The sequence below is a fragment of the Saccostrea cucullata genome, unplaced genomic scaffold, assembly GCF_032062105.1.
Source record: "Saccostrea cucullata isolate Sc308-1 unplaced genomic scaffold, CSIRO_AGI_Scuc_v1 ctg1341, whole genome shotgun sequence".
Lineage (NCBI taxonomy): Eukaryota > Metazoa > Mollusca > Bivalvia > Ostreida > Ostreidae > Saccostrea > Saccostrea cuccullata.
This window is the reverse complement of record NW_026930817.1, coordinates 83,435-93,723: the sequence shown is the minus strand read 5'-3', so window position 1 is coordinate 93,723 and position 10,289 is coordinate 83,435.

Genomic DNA, 10,289 nt, shown 5'->3' with positions numbered 1-10,289 from the left:
ATTCCCCACGATAAATTAAAATTCAGGCTTTTTGATATCACTGACAGCTGCTTTTTCAATAAAAATGGAACTCGTTAATTTACTTACTGTATCTTTTCATTGGTCATTTGCAAAATGAATTTGTTAAAAACTCTTGATTGTACACATTACTCTACAGTTGACATGAAAAAAGATGCTTGAGTGTTTAATTGACAGTATCTATGTGGTGTTTGGTCTTCCAAGAATCTATTGGGATTCCCGTTGGTATTAATTGAGCCCCGTTATTTAGCAGACCTATTTTTTGTATTCATATGAAGCAGAATTTGTCCTTTGTGATAAAAGTGAAAAGAAGAAAACACTTGCTGTGGCCTTTAACTCGACTAAATTTTTCAATCGTCAACCTTCCTTACTTACGCATCAATATTCCTTTGTCACTTGCTTACTGAGTATATATCTCTCAGTTGATTCCATACGGAAGAGCATGTTCTATACATATGAACAATTTCTAAAATGAGGTAAGTTATTGACAAGCAAGTTGCTGAAACAAGAATATAATTATTCATCCTCGTTTTTCATTTCGGAAAATCTATGGTCTTTGCAATGATCATGTCGGCAAATACAATCTATCTTTAAGTCAAATGTTGACGGACGTTCATACTACCTGTAATTGTTTTATCCATTATATGTACACAGAGAATTGTCGACAGATTCTCCCGCATTTCCCGATCATTACAAGGAGTATGAGGTAGTTGTGAGCGGTCGGCAGGGGATTCTCACTCCTCCATGGGACCTGATCTCACCTAATGTTTTGGAGGTCTGTGTTTGCTAAGCTCCTTTTTGTATTACTTACTGGACTTTTGAGGTTGAATATTGTTTGTTATTTCCACATATTTCACACAATAATTTTAAACTAGAGGTATTGTGAGCGATGAGCTCACTAAAAGATACCCCCCGCCTCCCATATGGTTATAACTGGTGAAAAAGTCTATGTTTTCCTGTGGCCGGGAAACCCAAAATATGTGTCGGATCAAAAAGTAAAATAGGAGGTGCACAATGGCAATATGTAATAAAGATTCTGTGAAAGTTTCATCAAATTTCATTCAGTGGTATGAGAGGAGTTGCGGATAAGAGATGGGTACCCCAAAGCGTAACAGACGGACGGACGTCCATTACTATATACCCTCCCGCTTTTCAAGCGGGGGGTATAATAACCGGTATATAAAAGAAAAAGGTCCTAAAAGAGCAAAATGGATATCACGAGAAGTCCATTATCTTATACTTTTCGACTGAAAACTCTACTCAGTGTTGCAAAAAATATAGTTCAAAGTTACTTTCATGATTATCAGTCACGTTTTAAAATTATCAGACCGACTTATGCAGAAATAGGACACATATTGCAGACAAGGCTATTGCATGGGGCATGCATTGAAAATAAGAAAAAAAATCATCCCTAAATAGTTTCAGGTTAGTTTGAGTTGCTTTAAGACGACCCGAGGTTCAAATAAGTTGTAATATACTTTCCTGTAAATTAGTTGACGTTGAGAAACACTTGTTAAAAAAACGCGTTTACTCTCTGAACGATGGAACTATGTCCATCGTAGCAACAGTCAACATTGCTTGACGACGTATGGTATTCCAAAAATATTGACAAAATGTTATCGCGTACGCTTAAGTTTTATATTCCTTTGTATGAAACATTCAGTATAATAAAAACAACGTGTAGTTGAGGGTAACATTTTTACCGCCTCAAAAACAATTCTCAACTTTGGCTACACCTTGCTTGACAATGGCCTTCCTGGGGTGAAATTTTTCAATGTTAGTAACTTTATGCAGTATTAATACAATATGATTCGTTTACCTTAAGATCAAATATATATTTTGATCGATCATTTCTGCAGCATTTTATTGATAAATTTACATGTAAAGAAGAATGACACCGGACGAATTAAACTCAACATGCACTGACAATAGACTTTTTACTTATTGCCATTTCTCAAAGAATTTTATATCCAAAATTCTGTCAGTTGCCCATACATTTCTTAGAATGGACAATTTTGATAAATCAAACAAAAGAAATATATTATTTTCCAGATGACGATCCACATATGAGCATGTGATCGCCAACCAAAACTTCTCAAAATGTATTGTGGATATCAAATTCATCAGTCTATGTATGGAATACTGAATGTTGTATCTGTTTCCCAAAATTTTAATTTATTCTTAGAATTGGTCAAAAACGTCATATTTTAGGCATTACACTGTAAAAACTGTGTTTAGAATCTAAACGCAAATCTAAACACATTTTTTGTATCACTTTTTTTACACGTTTAGGTCTAAACATGTCTCATTTCTAAACACGTTAGACTTCATGTGTTTAGTTGCTAAACATGTTTAACCCCTAAACACTTATATCTAAACACATTTTTTGTTTCACTTTTTTTACACGTTTAGCCCTAAACACGTCTCATTTCTAAACACATCAATATTTAAGTGTTAAGTTGCTAAACATGTTTAGTTCCACAACATTAGATCCAACACAATAGTTTAAATTATAAACTGTCGCAGAAAAACATATTTTTATAAGAAAAACATTATTAAATAAGTTTCCTATAAATACGTTAGCATATTTAAGAACTGGTGTTTACATGTTCGTACAAAAACCAAACTTTGAACTTGAAAAGTACCCATATTTCAGGAAAGAAACAGCTAACCATAACATGATTGAATATTCAAACTTGTATATTTATTTTGAAGAATTTTAAATTCAATATACATATAGGTCTAAACATGTAATTTTTTTTTTGCTCGTTTCAATATTATTCAGCTCAGCAAGCATGCAATTATTCCTCATGTCTTTAACAAATTAAAGAATCAAGTTTATTAATTTCCGGCAAGTCTTTCACTGGAAACACACGGTCATATGTTTTCGTCCAAGACTGCCAGAAAGGAATCCATTTCCATTATACGAATGTTTTGTGGCTGTTTAAAACTATACCAAACAACAGACTGCACAAAATTCAGTTTCCTCCAAAATACAAGAAGTGCTGAAGATGTATCAACAATTGCGTGGACTTGGAAATGGACACCAGCTACTCTGAGACCTGTATTTTTGCTTCGATCTGGACCATATCCTGTCAGAAAGAATGAAATTATACTAAAAATATGCCCCTTGCTGACTGATAGCTAAACTAACTAATATTATGCAACTTTTATTGAAATCCATTTAACTATTATGTACATACACATGTATAATACTGATATCGATATAGATATTTTCAATGACATTCTATATAGCTCCTTTCTAGCTTTCAGAATGCAAAAATTAAAGAAGGAGATCTTGATCTACAATTGTGTAATTGCATGTTTATTTACGTTTCTCATTCTAGTCAATTTATGTCAAAATATTAAAAGTAAGCAGACCTTTTATTGTGGTAATATTGCCTTTCACATGCCTCTCACAATCCCTTCCAGGTTATCACTTTGGTTATGATTTGCAGCCTTTAATCCATCTTCTTCGGCTTACACTGGAATTTACTTTGTTTCGATAACCGCTCTATTAACGTTCAAATATATTACGCGTCATTTCCGGGAAGATAACTCTGTTTGTCACAGAAAGTGTTCAATTTCTAAACACTTAAATCTAAACATGTCTTAAATCTTAACACGTTTAGATATAATACATGCTTAGATATAAGTGTTTAGCCGTTAAACACAATCTTAAACATGTTTAGGTCTAAACATGTAATGGAAGTGTTTATTTTCTAAACGCAGTTTTTACAGTGTAAGTAAAATGTTTGGATGTTTTGAATGACAACGGGCGGATTTTATCATAAGAACACCTGTATGTTCATGACAACGAAACAGATTAATGCTTAACATTAAAGGTGTCTGACAACGGTACCGTCCAAGAAGTCACTTCATGTTCTTTGCCGTGGGCTTACTAATCGGAAAAATCCGTAGACTAGACAAATCGGCGTGAAAATAAAGGCCTAAAATTCGTATGAAAAACATTAATCAACATTTGACTTAAAATTATGATAGATTGTGTTTGCTGACAAAGGCATTATGTCGTCGATAGAATTTCCGAAAATATGCAGTCACTCATATGTTCGTGTGGACTGAATTATGGACTCGGGGGTTGCTTGGATAGATGATATTTACACAAGGAAATATATATAGAACAGTACAGCATATCAACATTACTGATAGTGGAATCGGGTATGGTTGTTGAGCTGTTACCTTTGAGACTAAATTGAGAACAAAATGAGAGCATTATTTTTCACTGAAATAACAAAGATAATCTTTACAACAGGGCCATGGTGACTTTTGGAAACGTTGTGGCGATTCGGCCCTCTAGTTTTTATTCTCTATTCTTGGACAAACAAACTCTTTTTTTATATTCGCCTTTTTAATTTTTTATGCAGTATTATTCTTTTATACTTTAGTATGATCACAGATGCAAGTACACGTTCTTGGGTTTAATAATTATTAACACTGGCACCAAATGACAAGTTTGAACTTCTATACCTAAATCATGATATTAATTTTATATATGTAATAATAACAGGGATTGCATAAGAAGTTTGCACTAGCCTTACTTATATTTATCCGCAAACACCCTTTGTACTACGTATTATGTGTAAGTTTCAGATAATGGTTTAAGTTTTATATGAACCTTGCTTTATCTACTGAATCACACATTCTCAAGTAATCACAGTTACGATAACACGCTGTTTTTGTTTCTTATTGTTATACTAAACACAATACGCATACATATATTCAGATTTTAATATTGCTAAAATTTTATGCTATTTTTACTATTCTTCATAAACTGTACCAAAAATTTTTAAACATTTACCAAACAATTATCTCTCCCCCCTCTCTCTCCCCACTCTCTCACCTATTTTCTCTCTCCCCACACACTCTCTCTCCCCTCACACACTCTCTCTCACCACACTCTCCACTCTCTCCCTTCTATCTCCCTCTCTCCACACTCTCTCTCCCAACACACTCTCTCTCTTCACTCTCTCCCCATATACACACTCTCTCTCTCCCCAGACTCCCTCTCCCTCTCTCCCCACCCTCTCTCCCTTACCATCTCTCTCTCTCCCAACACACACACTCACTCTCTACACACTCTCCCCACCCTCTCTCTCTGTCCACTCTCCCCCCCCCCCCCCACACACACACAAACTCCCTCTCCCCTCACTCTCTATCTCCACTTTCTATCCTCTCTCCCCCTCTTTCTCATTTTCTTCCCACTCCAACCAGGAATAGGGACTCCAACCAGTAGGGAGTGGTGGAGGCATGGTGTTAGGGCAGGTAAAAAGAAAGGGAAAAGTTTCCCTTTAGTTTTTTCCCTAACCTATGTCTCCCTCTCCCAGCATATTTTCTCTCATTCACTTTCTCCCTCTTTCTTACCCTCTCTTTCTTTTTTTTTTTTTTTATTTTTCTAGTTTACAACATTTCACTACGTATTTGTCGTAGAAAACCCTATGTACGGGAACATTATTGAAAAGTAATAGTGTTTAAGTCTGGCATTACCATTATAGCCAAAATTTACCGTACTGGTTGGTTAGATTCAAACTAAATCACAACCAATAATTTATAATTATCATTTTGAACATTCTTGAAAAATTAAATGTCCAAAGAAACATATCTGTTGATTTCTAATCACGAAATAGACGATAGAAATTTGCAACGCATACAAAACGTTTACTTTAAGAATAGCGCTACTGAACCACTAAAAGCGCCATAGGCGCTTTCCATTCCTTCTTATACATGTACACTGTAAGTGTGTGTCAGGTTTTTAGTTTAAATTTGTATTGCAACTTTTATTGGTAATTAAAAAGACTTTGTACATGGTATAAACCTACATGATTATAAACGTATTAGGTTGCAAATTTTATTTTACTGTAACTTAATTATATGATACATGTATGACTATGAATACAAAACGTAAAACTAATGAATGATTCTAATTCCTTTTATCGTTGGTGTGCATGTTTCTGGCCATAAAGGATTTGATATGTGTGTTACTAGTATTTTGTTTACTCTATTAACGATTTGGTGTACTCTAAATCGCCTCTGGTGTAACACTGCCGCCTCCTGTACGGGATCTTTTTGAATGAGGTGTCAATTGTTTGTTATTGAAGCAATCAATTATAGAGGTTTTTCTGTTAAAGTACTGAAGTTATGGAGAATGCGGGGGTCAACATAAATTTTTAAATATGTTTTACGGTAGATTCGGAAGAGAAAAATAGTTGATATGTGATGTAGTTGCTGGGGAGATGGGGTGAAGGGTGAATTTCATTCAGTTGACATAAAAATTTCATGAAACTATGACTTCATTTTATTATATTCCAAAAATATGAATTATCTATAAAGATTATGAGACAGATAATAACATTGAAATTACCATGAAATCCAAGGCAGATGCAAATTCTTATATCATTAATTCATTACCAGTTTTTCCATTTATTATGTCCAACTCGGTTTTGTTATTGGTTGTAAGACGCTTCACATTTTAATTCCATGTTTTTATGTAAGTTAATTTCTTTAATTATGTGAGTTAATTTCTTTAAGAATAAAAAAATTAAAACGCATGCCATGTTTGTAAATGCAAACATTTGATCAACCCTTACGAAAGATAACTCCCGATCTCAATAATTTTCTTTTATTCTGAATTCCAGTTGCTGATCTTAGTTTATCAGAAAGAAAGAACTCACACAAGCTGCTGATTAGATTGTATACTAAAACAAATGAAACAAGCTAATTCAGAGAATTCGTGTCCCCCGCTTAGGGAAAAAGTCGGCTCCCCCTGACTGAATTTGTAGAATTATTAAATGTATACATATATACTGAAGCAAATAAAATACATGTATGTCAATATGCATATAAAGATTTGATTGCTTATTCTTTATTATGTGTATAGAAGATTTTTTTATATGGAATGTTTATCACACTGTAATGATGATTTTATAACCTCATACATTTTTCATTTCACATGCTGAATACTATCATTTAGTAAAAAAAAAAAGTATTTAAAAAAAGAAAAAAAAAAAAAGAAAGGACCGATCGAGGTTCGATCCCGGAACCCCTCACATTTGAAGCGAGAGACATAACCACGAGACCTCTCTCCCAATCGCTGTACTAGGCGTCTCCCCAACATATCTCTCCCCTCAGACACTCTCTCACATACACACACTGTATATATATTCTCATGTTCGGTATTCTCAAAATTTTACACAATCCATGGTGTTTGATTTATTTAGCCTTTATTAAACAGTTCTAATAGATGTAATAAGAACATAAAGTCCGCCGAGAACCTGTTTTATACGCAATAACTCTCCTCATGCCCCTGGGCTAAAAATAGCGACATGTAATGCTATAAATATTAATAAAACAAACGGGGCGGGGCACTTTGAGAGGGGCGAGAGACGTCCTAGGGAGTTTTGGTATAAAATTACATTGCATAAGCTCAAAATCTTCTTGAAATATCGCCCGGAAATGATAGTATTACACACAGACAGAATGTATAAATTTACGACCTTGAACTTTGACCTTTTGACCTCAAAATCAATAGGGGTCTTCATTAGGCCACAGGGTGTCAGTTGTTATATAAAATTTCATTGCAATAGCTCAAATGGTTCTAGAGATATCGTGTGGAAACGAAAGTGTTTTAACAGACAGAATTTGCTTATTTATGACCTTGACCTTTGACCTTTTGACCTCAAAATCAATAGGGGTCTTCTTTTGTCCATAGGGAGTTGCTATCCTAAATTTGATTGCAAAAACTCAAAGGGTTCTAAATCGTGTGGAAACAAAGCGTTACAGACAGACAGAAAGACGGACAACGTTTGATACGGAGCGGACAAAGAGGTTTTCCAAATTAATATCACTTTTCAAGCGGGGTCGACAATGAAAACCGACAAGTTGAGACCGGCTGCACAGAAATGTCGTTAAACTATAGGTGTAAGACTGTGAAGCAAGAGGAGTAGCACTGTTAAACAATACATTTGTATTTATTCAACATGTAAATTCTACAATAGGAATAATACAATGGAGCAAATATTTAATTTTTGTTCACCAAGCTATCGTCTTCTTTCATTGACTCCTTTTTTTATCGTAATTCTTCAATTGTTCTTCTGTACTACTATCGTTTTACAGTACTTCGACGATTGATTCAACATACCAGTCCTATTTTTTTTTCAAAGTATTATTCCTATTGTTTGAAAGAACTATTTCTGTAAATTTTTTTATGTATCCAAAACAACCAAAATGAATTTGAATTACCATATCTATATCGGATCCCAAAACTTCATAAAAATCCTTACAGACAAACATACATAGGGGGTTCTAGTAAATGTTCAACCAAGCCCAATCCTTACAGACAAACATGCAAAGCGGATTCTTGTAAATGTTGATACGCAAGAGTATGCTCTACTTATGTAAAATTTCAACCAAGCCTCTTTCTTTACTCCTAACTAAGATATTAATAGTAGTGAATGAGAAATTTCTAGAGCACTGTGCAACAATAAAGTGATGTAAATCAGATATCCGGATACTTGAAAATTTAATGGAACTTTTGGAAAATTTGAAATCACAAAATTTTATCAAAATCCACAGCTTAAAAACTTAAAAATGGCTTTTCAACTTTATACACAACCATTCCCCACAATATGTTAAAGTCCAGGCTTTTTGATTTCATTGACAACTGCTTTTTCAATAAAAATGAAACTCGTAAATCTCTCAGTTGATTCGATAAGCAAGAGTATGTTCTACGTATGCACAATTTCTAAAACAAGGTAAATTATTGACATTGATGAAACAAGAGCATCGGTAGTCACGTTTAAAGTCATTATTTCGTAAGTTCTATGGTCGTCGATTCAATGACCCTGTCAGCAAATACAAATTATCATTAAGTCAAATTCTGACTGACATTATTCATACTCATTGTTAGTCCATTATTTACACACTTAAATTGACGCGGATTTCTCCATTATTCATGACAAAAAGCGCACGGCTGTTGCGACCAGTCAGCAGGGGATGTTCACTCCTCCATGGCACCTGATACCACCTCTGTTGTTTCGGAAGTCCATGTTTGCTCTGCTCCTATTTTGTCTTGTTTTATGGACTTTTGAGCTTGAATACTGCTCATTATCTTCATTGCTAAACACCTCTGTTGTTACACAGGGTATATACCCAGTTGTTCCACGGTTCCTTTTCTTTTGTTTCAGGGAAATACTTCTCGGATTAAGGTAATATTCTTATTGTTACTCCTATTGATTTTACACAGATGTATACTCCATTTGTTTGTAAATAAAGCACAATAATTCTCCTGTTTCACTAAAAAAAATTCCTGTTCTTTCACAATACTTTTCGTATTATTTTATGTAGTGTTTATATTATTTCACAAAATCGTTACTATTTATACAAAGTACAATTTCCATTGTTACACCATATTCTACATATTTTTCAAAATGGTACTCCTATTGTTTCAAAATACTATTTATACATGTATTATTATTATTATTTGTCAATGCAACTTTAATATTATTTTACATAGCTTCACCTCTGCATTGTGTCAGAGTTTTTTTACCCCTTATGTTTTACTGTACTTTTACTGCGTTTTACTCAAAGTATTTTACCATAATTTCCCTATATTACTTCATAGAACTACATTTTCTGTTTAACAATATCTTCCCACTGTTTTACCACTGTCTTCTCATTGATATATAGCTTATATGTATTGTAATTTTTCTGTAAACTTTTACTCATTCACACAAACCGGACCAATTTCAATCTAATTAATTAAAATTAGATCCTTTACGCTCCAGTATTGTGTTATGTCGCCGTTAATAATCTTATGAATTAAAACAATAAATGACATCTTCCTCTTGATATATAGCTTATATATGTATTGTATTTTTTCTGATCTTGGCTGATCAAACATTACATAGGAATATAAAACTTTTACTCAAGAACAGCAAAGCCATGATTGGTGATATTTATATGGAAGCCTCAAGTGACATTTTCTTGTTCAAAATACCCGTTGTCTGGGTGGGGCCACAATTGTAAGTTTTACATAGGAATATATAAGAAAAATCTTTTTAAAATTCCTTCTCAAGAACAGTGAAATCATTATTGGTCATATTCTTATGGAAGCGTCTGCAGGTGGTGTAGATTCAAGTTTGTACAAATCATGACCCATTGGGGTAGGGTGGAGCCACAATGGACGATGAAAGTTTAGAATAGGAGTACATAGGAACAATCTTCAAATATATCTTTTGTTATGTCGCCGTTATATT